Genomic DNA, 17,496 nt, shown 5'->3' on the forward strand with positions numbered 1-17,496 from the left:
TCCATTCACCTTTATTTCGTACGAGCGCAAAAGGAGTCGCGCGCCCCGCCTCGCGAAACGTCGGTTCACCGGGCGCACAAAAGGTCAGCCCTACAAGCTGCCCTTTCAGCGGGTATCTCAGCTTTACGGTGCACGATTCCAGAAACGCGCGCGAATGCGGGGGCCGTATATAATTTAGCCGAGGCCGGTCGGACAGGGCTGCGAGGGATGGACAGAGTTATTCGGCCGTGCGAGACTGGAGCCGCTTATTCTTCGGGCCCTCCGACTGGCCGGGGATTTTCATTGAAATACTGCGACGCCGTGGGACAGCTTTCGAAACGTTGACCGCTTTCACGGCTGACGGACACTGTCCGAGTTTTCGCCGGTCTGCGCGTAATCGAAACCCTCTGCCTCCTCGATCCCCTGTTTGCGCGCTTACTTCGCAGACACCGCTAAAATTATATTCACGCTAGCTTCTTCTACGATAGACTGACGTTCATTATTTATATGCCTCTTTCCTCGATATGGTTTTCGGGGGATACGAGCTCGAACATATCCTGGCTGAGCTCCATTCAACGCACAGTGGGGAAATTTTGCGATTTTATGGCCAAAACCACAAAAATAAATTTTACTGTTAAATGTTTTAATACAAAGCTCGCGGAGACTCTCAAATATTTATGCTCATGTGAGCTTAGAACGATCGCGAAGAATTAATCTAGATTTTCGAGTTACTTTAAACATTTATATTGTATTATCCAAAGTTTCGAAAATAATTTCAAGGCATGGATTCAATTCCTGATGGTGCGTAAGATATCTTTTTGTCCTCAAAATAATTATGTTTCGGTTTTTAACACGCAATTTATACAATTTTTAAAGTAGTGTTTTAGAAATAACCTTTCCATATAAGAATCAATTTTCATTACATGAAATACTTATAAATTAAAAAATTTCATTCTTGTGGTTTTGGCCATAAAGTCGCAAAATTTCCCCACTGTGCAACGGCTTGAATAGTGGCGTTCGAAAAAGCCGCCAGCTTACCCGTTGTCGCTGGTTTCGATGTTCATTTTTCAGCGCCGTACAGCGGAACAGATATTCTCTGGGCGTTTCTCGCGCGAAGCCGATTTTAATCGCACGAGAGGGATGAAAGAATCGGCTCGGGTAAACGAGCGACGCGACTCGTTGAACCGCACTGTGCCGATTACTTGTAACACCTCGACCCTCCGAACCGCGGGGGATTCTACCGTTTAGCCCATTAAAAAGGGTCGGGCGGGTGGTTGTAACGCGGCTGACGTGGGACTCGCTTTAAATTCGTCGCGACGAGCGTCCATCAATCGCGACGCCCCAGCCCCGCTAGCTTCGTCACAGCGAATCTGCGCCGAGAGACGCGACGGGCGCGGGCTTCCCTCTCGCCTTTTGTTGCTTCCACCGCCACGTCGAGCAATTATTATCGCCACCTCCGGTTATTAATATTCATGCTTACGGTTATTAATATCAACGGCAGCGACAGCGGTAATGACGTCGGCATCGCCCGAGGTATTATCGGGCCCGTTCGCCCCGCGATTCTTACCATTAACGCCGTCACCGTCACGAGTATGTGCCACAGCTCCGCGAGCATAATGCAATTAGTGCACCGGTGCCGGCGCGCGAGCGAGTAACTTTGTCCCGTACGCGGCGTTCGTTCGGATCGGCTTCGTTCACCGAATTTCTGCGTCAGCCGCACACGCGTCTCTTTCTACCCTTTCGATCGCGATAGGCAGAGTCCCTGCCACGTTTACATTTTAATATTTTAGCAAATCTATCAAGATTCGCCGTCCGTTTGAAGCGCGACTTGTCGCCAAATGAATCTAACCCATCAGCGAGCGCGTCGCCTATTTTACCCGCTGCGAGGAGCCCCGTCATCGACCGCCTCGCCAGTTTATATCCAGCGGTATTGCTCGCGAGGGAAGAGTTGTCGCGTAGCTCGCCGCCTTAGCCGACGCACAAAGGAAGTAAAAGTGCGTATTGTGCCAATTTCCCGTGGATGCGCCAAGCAAAGCGACGCTGGCCCCCCTCTCGTCCCTCCCTTTCCCACCTTCTATCTTTCATACGCGAGCTTTTTCCCTCGGACAAGTGACAGGTAACTTTTAAACGAGCCTGGAATACGAGTGCTGTAAAAATACTCGACGCGGGATGTAGCGCAAGTGCGACGAACAAACGGCGCGCCCGCACCGCCTATTATTCCGCGAATCTCGGCCTCCGTCTGTGCACCTCCTGCCGCCCGCGACCGTCTCTGTGCCCGCGCGCGAAATTCCCTTTCCATTAAGCGTCGCGGCCGCGTCCACGCCGCCCAGCCGACACCTTTCCACTGACGCGGGGAGCAGCTCGTCGAATGCAGCGATTAATGCTGCCAAAGAGAACGCTCCTCGCGGAGGAGCAGGCTGCTCGATTAAGTCCAACCGATTACAGACGTGCGCAGCCCCCTGTGCTGTGTGCCTACACACGCGCAAACCGTGGAATACTTTGACAATTAGTGGCGCGTCCCGCGACGACCTAATTACCAAATTCTAACGTAGAGGTATACGCTGCACGCGATCATTTCGGAGCTGATGTATGGGGCATACCACTCTGCCCTACGTGCTTTGAAGCTTTGTAGCGGAGAGATAGTGCGCGCGAGATGGCTGGCCATTAATCGAACTTGTACGCGACTAATAACCAGAATCGACACTACTTAGCGTGTACCAAAAGAGTTATATTCCGTTGATAATAATGATAAGTCGACGCATGTAACTTCTTCGGACCCTTCTATTCAGACGTAACTTCCGAACGGTATACTCCAGGGTCACGAAATGTACCTCAGCTCATTATGCCTGGCTCATCCAGATAAATGTGACTATTTTCACCAAAAAAAAACTGAAAAAAAAATTTCTTTTATAAAATCAGAATCTAAATTTCGGGCGAAGCCAAATGGTAAAGGTAGTAGGTATGTAATATTCGCGTATGTGTTAGGGAGGCGACTAGGAATATCATTCGCGTAGCATAACTGTGTTGGAAGGTAGCAGGGAAAGTTAACGAGCAGGCGCACAGTGGCGTGTTTCCAGGGAATGCTGGTCAACAGTAATTTTTTTTTAATCTAAAATAAATTGTTGGAATAATTTGCAATACTATGACTCTAATGATAATAATGTACTTTTTTAATGTTAAATATTGAATATAAAAATAATGATAAATAACTGTAAGTATAAAATTTTTAAATACATGAAGATATCACAAGGAGAAGATTATTATACTCTTAAATATAATATTCTTCACCATGTGATATCTTCATGTATTTTAATAAAAATTGGTATTAGTGAAGAATCGTGCTTTGATAAGTCATAAATGAAACGCAATACTTAGATCTGTAAAAATCAGGGGAAAAATGTCTTCGCTTTTGGCCAGATTTTCGTACAAGACGTGCCACTGTGAGGCGAGAACATTCTCGAGTTCTCCTGGCTACCCCGTCGAAAAGAGAGGGCCAGCTCGCGAAACAGGGGCGGGAATGGCTGGCGAAATCTGCGGAATCCTATCAGAACTGTGGTAGTTATTAATTTAACGCTTCAAAGGGAACGGAGAAATTCGTAATGAGCTCGGAAGGCGCGTGAAGCCGGCGAGTATACGCCTCGATCGTCAAGTATTAACGCGGCCGGCGGACCCCCGCGGAGTACTTAGGATTACTTGGGCGAATAATTTCAAAGCTGACTTTTCCCACGCAGCTACATTGTTAACAGCCACCCCGCCGTCAATCAGAAGTTCCCGTTAATCCCAGGGAAGTTTGAAGCCTGGGAGCGTTTCGGGGCCGGGGTCCAGGACCTCTCCAAGGATCAGTTGTAAAATCCCTGGACCAACTTCCATCGTGGACAATATCCTGACAACGTTCGTCAACGGTCCGTCGACGACGGAGTTTGCCCGCTTTGAAGCTGGATAAAACGGTCGGTCGTCGGGAACGTCAAGGGAACATTGGTTTAAGGAATTCCTCGGGAGCAGCTTCACCCCTCCCCCCCGTACCACCAAGAGCTCCTCCATCGAGGTCGAAATTCCGGTGTCCCGGTGGACTCGCGGTTCAGCGGTGGCATTCATTAAAAAAATTCTTCCGCCCGTGAGAGAGGGAAAGAGGTACTTTAAGGTCGGCCCTTTTGGCGAGCGTCTGCTCGGTCACCGCCAGGGGGATTACTGCGGCTGAAAAAGCGCGCAACAATCGCGCGGGAGGACAGGGGATGAGGGTCGGGGAATCGGGCCTGTAGGGGGAGAGAGAAAAAAAAAGTATCGCAACCACCGAGCGGAGAGCAAAGGGAAAAAGGTAGAAAGGAGGGGCAGGGTTAACGACTAAACGAGCGGCGGCCGTGTATGTACTGGTTGAATCTCCTGCGCCGGATGAAACAAACGTAGTTTCGGGATAACTGTGACCGGCCGAGAAGCTTCTGGTAACTTGGCTCGTGTCCTGGACGCGGGCCAAACACGATTAAGTCGCTGCTCTCTTCCTTCGAGGGGAAAAACGAAGAGGGCACACTTCCAGACGCTGCTGCAAGGAGGCCGATACCTGAGAGATCCGCAAGGTGTTCCACCCAACGGGCCCTCGCCCTGCTGCACACCCCGGAGCCGGTAGTCGCGCCGGTGCAATTGCAACGCTGCTTGGAAGTCGTCCAATGACAGTGGCATATCGGCCAGTTTACCCTGTCGAAATCCTCCACGTGGAAAACGAGGTTGGACTGCGAACGCGACGCGGGTAAAAGCCGAAGCCCCAAATCAACTGGCGATTTTCCACGGTTGATCCGCAACCCTCGCTCAACGTACCTACTGCGGTACCCTTCCGTCCAATCAATTATTTCTGCATATCAAGCCGCAGCATTGGAGATTGATCTTCTCGCAAGCTCGAGGAGAATGGGGCAGGATGTCTCCGCTAATGCCTGCTGGCGGCCTAATTAACCATTCGCGTCCTTGGAGTAATCAACTATTTACGGAAGGACGCCGAAGAACTTTGCCCACTTTATAGCAGAGACCTTGGACCTGGCAGCTCTCTGGATGGCTCTTAATCGAACCAGCTGTTAGATGTACAGCAACCCTAAGCAACCCTAAGCCTAACCCAGACCATCAGCAAACGTGCCACTTGTCATCGGTGTGGTATAAAACATTAATCCCCATAAAAAAAACTTCAAAAGAGTAAAAAAAATTACGCCAAGTACATGAAATCAAATATATCACAAAAAATAGAAGATAATAATAATAAAAAAAAGAAAAGAGATGTGAAATGAAAATGAGCTGCAAGTACATAAAGGTGCTTTCCAACTGTGCTTAAGATGGCACAACTACATATACACAGCTAAAATGCTGTGTTCATACATTCCATTACCCATATCGCGGACATTTGCCTAGATGTCCGCGGCCTGGGAGTCAAATACTTGGCGTAGCCAGGCAAGGTATTCTCGGATCATCAATACACATACCTTCCCTCTCGCAGGCTTTCACGTAATTTGTCAGTTTAAAACTCTGACAATATGAGTACATTTTCATTATATTGCGTTTTAAAATAATTCTCAGATCATTCATCGACTCCGATACCTTTCCTCTTACAAGCTTTCAGATAATTTGTCAATTTAAAACTCTGCCAATATGAATACACTTCCATTATTTTGCGTTTTTAAATAATTCTTATTCATCGATACCTTGACCTTGCAAAGGGACCTAATTAAGGATAAATCCAGTCACAGCATCATTTTACGCTTCGATTATCTATACAGCTAGTGGCGCCTTCTGCGCCGATCTTTGCGTCACCTTCCCCATTGCTGGGACCACCATGTTCACCGGTATGAAAAATAAAAACGACGCAGGGAGGAACGGATGGGTGGTGGAAAAAGCTCCCTTTTCCAACCACGACGGAGAAACTATAACCCGCTCCTGGCAATTAGCAACGATTAATTGAGAATATTCCTACCGTTCGCGCGCTCCGCGTCCTTCTCCAAGATGGTGGCGTTCCTAATGGAAGTTGCAGGGGATTTCTGGCTGTGCCCAGGCTGCCCGTGGAGAAAAGGGTGGCGAGATGGCAGACGGGGTAGCAAGAGGGAGTCCCAGGCTGGAATAGAAGGTCGGCGCCTTTGTGCTCTGCAAATTAATAATTAATTAAAACTGATGCGCATCCGCGACCGAAGGGGGAGGCGCTCTAGGCTTCTCGAAAGGCGCGCGGGGGTTGCCGTCTCCTCGCCTCGCGTAAATCTCGCTCCCTTCCGGCGAACCTCTATCTTTAGCTTAGCCTTTCCTTTGAGCTAATTTATTTTATTACGCGGAAACGGGCCGTGTCGGGGGCGAGAGGGGGGACCAGGCATTTGCGCCTCGCAAATGAATAATTAATTAGACGTCCGGACACGACGCGTTCCGGCACGCAAACGTGGCGTCCCGCAGATTTTTTCCATTTGCTCGCCGCCACCCCCGTTGTATCTTCGCGTCTCGCCGTTGCCCGGTTAATTCGCCCGACGAGGCCACCTCGTCGATCCAGAGGAATCGATAAAATTGTTTATCGCGCGCCTGTGGTTATTCTGTCGCGGCAAATGGAGCATGGGAACGGCGGGATCGATTCGGAAGCAGGAATTCGGGGAGGTGCTTGCGCCACGCCGGTAGATGCGTGTGCACGAGGGATCGAAAATATGGTGAGAACGTTCCGATATCGATTCCGAGTACTTTCCAGCGGTATTTAGCCATCGTCAGCGCCACGCCGTTGATAAAAGTTGCCCGTCCAATCGAGCCGACGCGACGCGCGGTGCGGGCATTATTTTCCGGGCTATCGAAAAACGCACACGCTTTATCGCGCAGGCTCCAGTGCACGCTCGAGAAATCCGAGGCAGACGCGAGACATTGCAAATTAAATTGGGGAACCGTCGGGCGAGCGTAACACGCCAGTTTATAATTTAACAATTTTGACGCGGCGTCCCCTGGCCCGTAATTACGACGTACTTCGTCATGCGCGAACGTTTTCGTAGACCTTCGACCTGCAACGCGACGATTCTCGCAGCTTGATTATCAATAGTGAGGAGTTCGATCGATATCTGGACCTCGGCTGAAATCGCGACGCCCCAGTGGACCCTTCTTGAAATAAAGAAAACGAATGGTAGACTGCGAGAACGGCGGAGAACTGAGGAGGAACGGCAAAAGCCACGGGGATATAAATTTACCGCGGCCTAAGGTTCTTACTCACGCATTTCTAACCGATGTCTCGGTAAGCCGGCCGCACCCCCTACAACCCCTACCCTCGAACCCCCACCTCCAACTTCGCACGCGTGTCCGTATTTATTTAGATTCGCGACAAGGTCCACCGTTTCCGTCCCCGTTGATGAGTCACGCTGCCCGCGTGGTACGCGCACCGGGTGAGAAGGCGGAGGCGCAAGGGAGGAGAGCCGAGGCACGAAGAAGAAGAAAATCCTCATCCACGGAGAGAACGGAGACGGAACGCGGTTAGGCACGCTTGCCAAGACTCTGCTTACATTTCAAACGGCCTGTTAGGCGAGTATAGTGGGTAATCTAGCCGCTGATACTTTAGGAATATCCTCACGGATCGATGATAAAGGGTGTAGCCGGATAAGCATAGTGAAAAGTGCCCAGAGACGAAATTGAACTTTGTTCGCGGCAATCGATAGGTTCCTCTAAGAAAACTATTTCTGCCAAGTTTCAATCCGATACCTCTACTACTAGGGTAGTTACAGGGTGAAACGTAATTTACAGTTTAAGCTCCATTACTTTTGTTCTACTGAATAGAAACTTATACAAAAAATCAGAGGCCTTCTGCCCATTGACACACGTGTCTGTGAATTTTTTCAGAATTTTCGGTGGCAAAACCGAATTTTAAAAAATTCAAAAATATTAAAAATGATGATTTCAAAGTAAAAATTTCAAATTACAATATTTATATTTTTACAGTTTTGGTGTCTTTGTATGATCATTGATGTCTAAATTTTTCAGATTTTTCGAAAGGGTGGAACGCAGTCGCAAAAATCAAAAACTGATATTTCTTACCTTCCGTACGATGAATATATTTTTATCATTAAACGGGTGTTATATGAAATTCTAAATACTTTCGCATGTTTTAAATGAGTCAATGCAATTGATCTGATAGCATTTTACCGTTGACAAGGTGAAGTTTTACCTAATTGCGTGTATAAGTGATGTCAGTATGTAATAAGTCTCACCACGACCGTTCTTGCTCTGGAATCAAGCGTCATTTCTGTGAGTGTGCAAATGGAAGCCGTACTATTGGATGTTGTTCGCATGTAGCAGCGATAATATATTATTTATCGCATGCTCGGTATCTTGCACAAATTATAAGGCCCGCAGAGATACTTAGCAAAATATTTAGTATCGAACAGATTAATCCTGTAATAAATGATGATAGCGACGAAGATTAAATTACAAACATCGCGTTACTTGCGCTGCAAATCGAAATTATCAAAGGTAAAACTCATTGACTATAATTCAGTAACTTATTTAATGAATGCAGTAGTATCTGATAATGAAAACCTATTATATGATATTATTCGCAGGAAGGGAATTCAAGAATCTACCAAGAACGATCGATGTGACACTTATTATGTACTGACATCACTTATACACGCAATTAGGTAAAACTTCACTCTTATCAACGGTAAAATGCTATCAGATTAATTGCATTGACTCATTTAAAACATGCGAAAGTATTTAAAATTGCAAAGAACACCCGTTTAATGAACAAAATATATTCGTCTAACGAGTATGCCACAACTTTGCGTACAGGGAGGTAAGAAATATCAGTTTTTGATTTTTGCGACTGCGTTCCACCCTTTCGAAAAATCTGAAAAAATTAGACATCAATGACCATACAAAGACGCCAATACTGTAAAAATATAAATGTTGTAATTTGAAATTTTTACTTTGAAATCATCATTTTTAATATGTTTGAATTTTTTAAAATTCGGTTTTGCCACCGAAAATTCTGAAAAAATTCACAGACACGTGTATCAATGGACAAAAGGCCTCTGATTTTTTGTATAACTTTCTATTCAATAGAACAAAAGTAATGGAGCTTAAACTGTAAATTACGTTTCACCCTGTAACTACCCTAGTAGTAGGGGTATCGGGTTGAAACTTGGCAGAAATAGTTTTCTTAGAGGAACCTATCGATTGCCGCGAACAAAGTTCGATTTGGTTTGGGGGCACTTTTCGCTATGCTTATCCGGCTACACCCTTTGATTGAAAGCTCGGCAAGTTGATAAGGCGGTTCGCTTTGAACGGAGACAGAACCGTTGATGAATCATTTTCTCAGCCATCCGACGAATTCGAAAGTTATTGATGCTCGCGACTCGTGGAAGAAGGTCGAGAGGGCTCCCTCCGCCTCGTCGTTTGATGAGGAAACCTCGTGAAAGACTCATTGGGGGAGGGAGATGTTCCGAGGGTGGGCGCTAAGGCTCCCTTTGTCTTGGGGGGATTCGAGGGCGATACGGCAACTTTGAAGTTCGAACCGGCTCCAAAAACTGCTTTGTAACGTAATATCTCTGTCGCGGAGGGGCCAGAAAGTTTCGGATAAATTTCGATAAAATTAATGTTGTAGAGGATGATGCGCACTGCTTACGGTCGACCCTTTATCGACGCGCAGGGGGGGCCCACGCCCTTCGACACGAGCCGTCTGAAACTTCAGTCACGGGGGGTTAGGCGCGAACAACGATTTCCACGACGAACGAGTGGAGAATCGGGCCGAAAGGTCGCGACGAAAGAGGAGCAGCGGCGCGTAGGTCCATTTCCAGTCGCCCTTTTCTTTCTCGGTGAAGTGGGAAGCTGGACGCGACGGAAGTCGAGCGCACAGGCTGGCAGGTCGAGGGGCTGGCAGAAGAAGAGGAAGAAGAACGAAGACGCGGATACCAGCGGGTTGGGGGGCGAAGGTGGTGGTTCTTGACGAATCAGGGCGTAACCACGATATATAGACGCGCGTCAGCTACCAGCAGATTTCTACGAGAAGCCTCTGGAAAGGGCTCGATGGTTAGGCGAGATTAGGTGGCCGGGGTAGCGGAGAGGTGCGGCTGAAAGCTCTCCAGAGGACTTCACCGTTGGCTACTTCATCCTCGCGCCAAGAAATATACCAGATTCTTCGGCGTCTTTTATTCCGGACCACCTCAAACGGCAACCCTCAGACTTTCCAGCCGGGGAGACCTTTGTCCCGATAAGTCTGACGTCAACCCGCCACGTTTGACCTTTTTCCAGCACGCCAAGTGACTGGCTCTTCGACGACCTTGCGGACACAATCTGATCCTCGTCGACTCGGCCGCTGCTCGTGTTCCGATGAATTATTTATCGGCCGACCCAGTGTTATTCGGCGAGATGCACGCGTAGCACTGGTCTAATCCTGTCGCTTTCCATATTGAATGCCAGTGGCCTTCCCCCGCGAACAGTGCTCGTCAATAATTTCGTCCTCGCGGTGCCCGTAAACTCGGGCTACGTCTGGGGGGAGCACAGCATTAAGTTTCACGACTCGTGGCGGTGTTTCACTGCCCACTACGGCCACGGACACTCATCTTACGATAGTCCAGGATGACCTCCTTCGGCGGTAGAACGAACCTTATTTCCGCAGCAGACTATATAAAGGTTTACTTCGAGGTTTGCGACTTTTAAACCACCACTCTTTGATGCTGAATTGGGTCGCAGTGATCCGATCTCAGCGCGGAACAAAGCGACGAGCACGTTCCCAGCGAGCTTACGGCAAACCAGACGAGAGAGAGAGAGACGCACACAGAGTAACGCAGGTTACGGAGAAGAGAATCGCGCGAGAACCGGGGACGATTAATATCGAAACTGGCGGAATAATGCGGCAGTTTATCTTTCGGTCGAACGGAATGCGAGGGGCAAACAGCGATGACGCAATATCGCGGCTCTTTGACAGAGGCTGCGAGAGTCGCGGCGACGTGAACGGTGGCTCAAAGGGCAGCTGAAAAATATATAGCGAAGGAAGAAAAGGGCGAAACGCGTCGGGAGAAGCGAATGGAACGTTGACCCCGAGGAGCATCGTTGTTTCTGCGAGACAGTTTATCTTTGAAAGGTCGGACGTTATTGCTCCGGCGGATGCGCCATTTTGTTTTCGATGGGACCGGCAAACGGAATTGGAGATTAAAGCGAAGAAATTTGAAGCTAATCTAACAAAAGGGTCGCCGTTATTATTGAAAGGAAACGGATATTGAGCGGGGCCGTGGGGAGGGGCGGCGGTCGTTCGCCAGTAGTAGAGATTGAAATAAAACGGCCGTCTTTACCGAGACGGTTTATTTCTACGTTTCTTTATTGCGGCGAATAAATCAGCCTGGCCGACAGCAGACTAAACTGTTTTACGCAAACGACACCCTCTATTCGTTTTCCATTTGTAATTTATCGCGGCGACGGTGGGGCATTATTTTTGGTATCGGGACTAGCGAGCCTCCACTGACAGTACAATTTTTTCGATCGGCCGTGACAAACGATGGAAGGACTTTCGAAACGCTATTTCTGTCGGGGCAGGTTCGAGCTTATTTCAGACTATCTTTTTCATGTAGTGGCGGCCTTAGGGATTAAGCGCGCGTCGTATAGCGAGACCCCAAGCTCTTTTCAAGGAGCCGAGAGGAACGATCCTGGGTCGAAAGTCTCAGCGTGGACCCATATAAAAGAATAACAAAAGGAAGGGTCATAGAAGCACCCCCAGTCAAGTGCCACTTTTTAACATAGTCGACGCATTAAGGCACTCTCGATGGCACTCTCTCCATCGTACTTGCCCACTTCTTCGCCCGTCTCGCGGCTCTGAATGGTGGCAGCAGTGCCATTGATGGGTCACGGTATTTATAACCAGGCGAGCGGCCGCGCGAGCAGGAAAGCTTCTGACTACCTGCGCTTCAGCGGAAGCTCTTCCTTCTGATATTTCGACGAGCCCGTCCGGACCAGAGGAGCCCGCGCTTTCAGCCGAGTGGCCGCTCGGAAAAACGACGGACGCCATAAATTCCAGCTGTTTTTTCGTCCTGCCACGGGTTCCTTTGACCGAAAGGGGGTATTCGTCACGGGAGGATTCCTCTTCAAAAGACCGAGTTCACTGCGATTCCTCTGGACGTCCTTTCGGGAAATGTCGCAGGGATTGACTGGCGCGGGGGAGAGCCGCGAGGTGTTTCAGGATTTAATTCGCGTAATTTTAATGAATTTCCCAAGGAAATCGAGATGATGGCTCCCGAGTTACTTTGTCGATCCCCGGATGAAACGCGGCGGGACGCTTTGGAACAGTCTCGACGGGCGGAATCTTTCACTGCGATTCGCGGCGGGGAAAACTTGTCGAAATCTGGTGCCACAAGGGGCGCGGAATTCATCGCGAAGTCCAGGAAAATCCGTGCGGCTTAACGAGCTGCCACGACAAGAGTTGGAATCCCTTCGGGGCGGGATTCAGACTATTTCTCAGGAGCAGTCCTCCGGGACGCGCAACCTCCGAGTTTTCCTTCTGTTCGGGGATCTACGGTGGCCTCGTGGACCTCCTGGATGTTCCCTGATCAGCGAAACTCGCCGGAATTACGGTGTAGTTAACGCCCCGGCTGCTCGTTTCGCGTTAACGCTCCCTTTTGCTTCAAGATTACGACTAACGATAACAGTTAAATACGAGATCGACTCAGCTCGACTTAGTTTGCCAGTTTCTCTTCACTTTTCTTCGCATCCGAAAGTATCGCGCGAGCAGGTGCGAGCCAGCGGCAGACTGGGCAATTCGATTAAAGATCTCGAGTGGAATTCGCTGGGAACTCGGGAGAGAGGAGATTTCGCTCGGGCACGGAGAAGAGGAAAATGCGGGATGACCGAAGCGCGAAAACGCGCTCAGCTGAACGGAGCGCTACGGCACTGAGCTGTCCCGACTAAAATTAGAAACTGCGCTCTCGTGGTCGCGTCGGGGATTACCGAGAAGCGTCGCGTTGTCTGGCCATCGTTATTCGTATCTCGCTAACGTAACTGATTCGTTAAATCAGCCACGAGCCACCGGTGACTTCCAGACGACACCGAGGAAATTCGATACCACGCGCCGCCTGACGAAAGCCGCCCGAAATTGCCCGGCTCGACTGGGGACCGTCGCGTCGGCCGAGCTAAAGGAATTTACGTCAGTGATAAGTCAGGCATTCCTCGATCAGACACTCCCAGCGACATTTAGAGGCCGGGTATGTTCAGCAACTTTTCCACTTCGTTTCCGAATTAGTCTGCCGAAGCCTCTCCCCACCCTTCTCCGTCGATTGTCCACCCACACTCCCACCCGTGGAAGCTTCCATTTTTGTATCTTCCACTTGCATCATCCCGGGTTCTGGAGAGCTCGTGCACCAGTGCATCGAACCGACGATGTTGCCAAGGTTCTGTCACAGTTTCCCAAGCCCGGCTCCCGTAGATCGAACGCGATTCCAGGCCGAGCTAAGCCAATGGAAAGCGCCGGGGGAAAGGAGGATAGGCGAATCGACAATGGACCGAGAGGCCCATCGAGCGTCCTCGAAAAGGTTATTCCCGGCGATGTCCGCGATACAGAACGCAGGCCTCCTCTTGTCGATACAATCGCTTGGCGGAAGAATTTCGTTGAACGGCGACGAGAGGCGAAGGAGGTTAAAAGCGCGGCAGCGAGGGAAGAAACGCGGAGAGGGAAGACAGAAGGGGAAAGTCCATTCAAGTGGCAGAAGCATTAACGCGGCGAGGCTGCCGGCCAAAAGAAAACCATTAACTACTCCTACAGGATGGAAGAAAAACAGAAGGGCCGCGAGGAAAAGGGGGCGAAGAAACCCGCGGCTCCCCTGCTTTCTTCTTCCTTTCGACGTGTATCTGTTTTTCAACCCCGCCACGACATGCTGTTTCCATTGCAAGACTGATAGTCGTCTCGCCGGCCATCCGCAGCGCGACTTTCGCCATTAGAAATCCCATTCTCCTTTTTTCCCCCCGATCTCGCTTCGCGTCTCGTGACAACGGAACGACAGGGCTGGCGAGCACGTACCGCGAGGCTTTCGCAGCTTCGGGAGATAGGTTTTTCCTGCCGGGAAGTAGGATGATACAGGATGAACGGTAATTCCACGAACACCCCGCGATGCGAGAACGTTATTGCGCGCGGGGAGATTTATGGAGCGATCGACGTGAATTGGGTTCTCGCTTGTAACTCGATGAACGGGGAAATATGACGAGACGAGCGCGCGAGAGTGATCCGGCTCGTTGTTCGCGGGCCGACACGCGCGCTGGAATCGATAGCGAGCGGTGAGTCCAAGGCTGGATGGAAGACGCGTGTAAATCGCGATCGACCGCGCCACTGAAATGTTAACAGAAACTTACGGCAGTTCTTACCGAGATCGTGCTTATCTCGGGGGGGGGGGGGGGGAAGTTGAAAGGCTGCGTTCGGGTCGGGATCGTCGTGAAATCCATTCTTAAGGCTAAGGCCACCTAAGCTTCAGAGTTACCGACTAATCTTACCGCCGGTGGCACCACTTTGCGGAATATCCGACTACCCATAATCGAAAGCCCCCGATGCCTTTCAGAGTTCCTCGTTGCTTCCCGTTTTCAAGCCCCACCCCCGCGCCCAGTTTAATTTCCGCGCACCAGCGATGTTAACGTTTTCGAGAGGTCCCTGTCCGAGAAACATTCCCCCGTTACACGAACATCTGTCCTCCAAACTTTCCCTCACGAAGAAGATTACTTCGACGGTGAACCGCCCGGATATCACTCTGGTAGCCAGAAAAACTTTGCAGCATCCTAGCGAGCAAGCTGCTTGCGTAGCTATTAACCATAAAGACCTGACTCCTTGGCGGTTGAAAGGGCGAGGCCCTCGAACGCGAATGAAAGGGCGTTTCGACGCACGAACGGCGATGGTGGCCAGCGGAAAGTTGGTTGCAGCGCGATGGGAAGGCACGAATCGCGAGGCGTCCAGGTGCTTCGGCTGGCCAAAAAGTTTGCGAGGATTTTTACGCCGACGGGTTCGATGCCTCGCGAAAAACGGCAGACGCTGGCGATCTGCCTGGGCCGGTGGTTAGAAAATCCTCGCGGATCGATTCCCTTTGGGCCGAGTCAAAGGGTTCCGCAAGGTGCGGCGGAGGGAGGGCAGGGCAACCGGCCGCAAAAACCTAACGAGATGAAAGGAGAAGGCGAAAGACGAGGCGAGGCATGAACGAGGTGGAATACATAAATAGAAATCTCGGTTTATCTCTCTCCATCGGCCCGTGCTTCCAGCCCTCCTCTTCCTCCCTCCGAGGGGAGACGAGAGAGAGCTTGCTCTCTCTCGCGGTGGCATATATACGCGTGTACTAAGCGGAGAGTGGCGGTAGTCTAGACGGAGTGTCGATTTTTGCCGCGGCACCAAATTAGAAACCCCTCTCCTTCCTTCTTCCTTCGACTGCACCCTCTCCTCCCCGACCGTCCTTCTTTTTTCCTCCACTCGTCCCCCCGTGTCCGTCGTTGCAGCCTCTCTCGCTCCTCTCCTTCCACGGGCTTCTCTCGTTCTCGCCGGTATCTCTGTATCTCGTGGACGCGTGCATGCGAAATCGTTTAAAGGGGATGAACAGACGGGGTCGCCGGCAACTCGACCATCTCTCGCCCGATCTCGACCCGTGCAAATATTTTCCTTCCGCCCTGGGCCCGCAGCGCCACCCTTTCACGGATACTTTTCGGCTAACGTAAGGGGGGCGCGACACCTGGCCGCGATGGAAATCGCATTTCCGAGCCGACCGCGTTCTCGCCTCGTTCAAGACGACGTAATCGAGAAACGAGCAATCAATCGAGCACTCGCTGGTACTAAAGCCGTTCTATGGAATTTAGAGAGGGGAGAATAGATGTACGGGGAGATCTGAGTGCAACGAGGACGCTATCTCCGATCCCTCGTATTCACCCCCGCGATATCAGTAGCGCGCGCGTAGGTACCTTTATGTAAACACGCGTAGAAGAGGCGGTCGAGGTTGAGAGCGTATAAAAGGCGCATAAAGGTTGGCTGTAAAGGGAAAAACTTGGACTTAATCCCAGGCCGCGCAAATTGTGTTCCCTGCTCCTCTTCGCTTTCATTACCTTTAACTCCTCGCCCCGTTATACCTTCCACCTGAAGGGGGTACTTATCCCCTCCTCCATTACGAGCAACGATCTCTCAATTCTCCTGACGCGGACGCTTCGATCAGCCTCGAGCACGCGAATTAAAAAGTTCCGCGCTGCGAAACCTCGGTCGGGTATAAACGAGATTCCCTCCCCGCGCTTGGACAACGGCCGTTCGTACGTTTGATTAGAAGGAATCGTTTCGACGATAACCGGAACGGATCGCGCGGGCGATCGGCGATGCCTTGAACAGCGATACGCGGAGGCGAGTTTCACTTAACCGAGAGACGAGAACGCGATGAAATTAATAGCCGCGCGTACGCCAGGGAAAACATCGATTTTCCACCAATTAAGGGATTATTCTGGGCCGTTCATGGCGCAGCGGGCACGGAAATTGCGTTCGATCTGATCGCGTACGGCCGCGTGTTCCGTTGATCATTGCGCCGCGGCGCTAGAATTAGTCGAAAGTGGCGGCGCCGGCGCTATCCGTTTTATCCTATCTCGGTTTCAAAATCGTGCAGGCCAAGCTTGAAAAGCAATTGGGAGCGACATGGCCCCCCGAGCCGCTCCCTGGCCAGCGTTCGACAATGGATTATAGCTGGCGTTCAATTATCCCCGCCGAAGTGAACGATCTGTTCCACTTCTTATCCGGCGGCGAATTTCGCACCGTGACGAGACGCAAAGCGGCTGGGGATCCGCGCCAAGAGAATCGAGACACTCGCGCGGAGGTTGAAACGGCGAAAAAACGACGGAAGCGGAAGATCCACCCTCGAAATTGTATCCAACCGTGGATTTACGATGAAGCTCCTTTTCTCCTCGGTCCGTTAACCTTCCGTTCGGTACGCGGACCCGCTGGATTGCGGGGTAATACAGGTCCATCGGGAACTCCCCTGACAAATGGAGGGAACGAGACAGAAGGCGATCCAAGTCTCGGCTGAATCGCTTCCAATTTAAGGAACCATCCCGTGGAGCTCGCGTTTGGTCTCGCGATCGAAAGCGACGCGCCGCCTTGCCAACCCCCTGGATTTTCTCTCTCCGGGTCGACAAGGACTTCTTCTCGGCGTCACTTCCTCGCGGAACCATCCCTGATTTCAGATGTCCGACCGGCTGCTCCGGGCAGCTCCTTTCGCCACTGTTAATTCCTCGCTAGCGATTCCGTCGAGCATTGCGTAGGACCCTCCGGTTAAATCGCTCTCTCAGATCGAAGGTGGATTTTACGGGCGGTCTTCGACGACGATGTTTACTCGCCGCTATCAAGATCCAACGATGACACTGTCTGACGAGATCTCGATACCGGGGTTAACAGCTTTCCATTACTCCCGCCGCTGGGGTTGGGAATCCACTCTATCGCCGATGGCGATGAATACAGCCGAGATTCGCTCCTTTCCCATTGTCCTTGGAGAAATCGCCCGTTTCCAGAGCGTTTAAAAGTTCCCAGCTTTTAATCGCGACACTTTACCCTTCGCT

General features: G+C 50.6%; 1 protein-coding gene and 1 long non-coding RNA gene across 3 annotated transcripts in view; one reads left to right on the forward strand and one right to left on the reverse strand.

The window, feature by feature from the left end:
- Nucleotides 1–17,496, forward strand: part of Vn (membrane-bound neuregulin protein vein) — a 276,994-nt gene that overhangs the window by 182,084 nt on the left and 77,414 nt on the right. The window lies entirely within an intron of this gene.
- Nucleotides 1–17,496, reverse strand: part of LOC143377586 (uncharacterized) — a 96,835-nt gene that overhangs the window by 37,490 nt on the left and 41,849 nt on the right. Inside the window, exon 3 of the long non-coding RNA XR_013087361.1 lies at nt 5,927–6,093. This is a non-coding gene — a long non-coding RNA (uncharacterized LOC143377586). The remainder of the gene's footprint in view (nt 1–5,926; nt 6,094–17,496) is intronic.

This window comes from Andrena cerasifolii, chromosome 16, assembly GCF_050908995.1.
Source record: "Andrena cerasifolii isolate SP2316 chromosome 16, iyAndCera1_principal, whole genome shotgun sequence".
Lineage (NCBI taxonomy): Eukaryota > Metazoa > Arthropoda > Insecta > Hymenoptera > Andrenidae > Andrena > Andrena cerasifolii.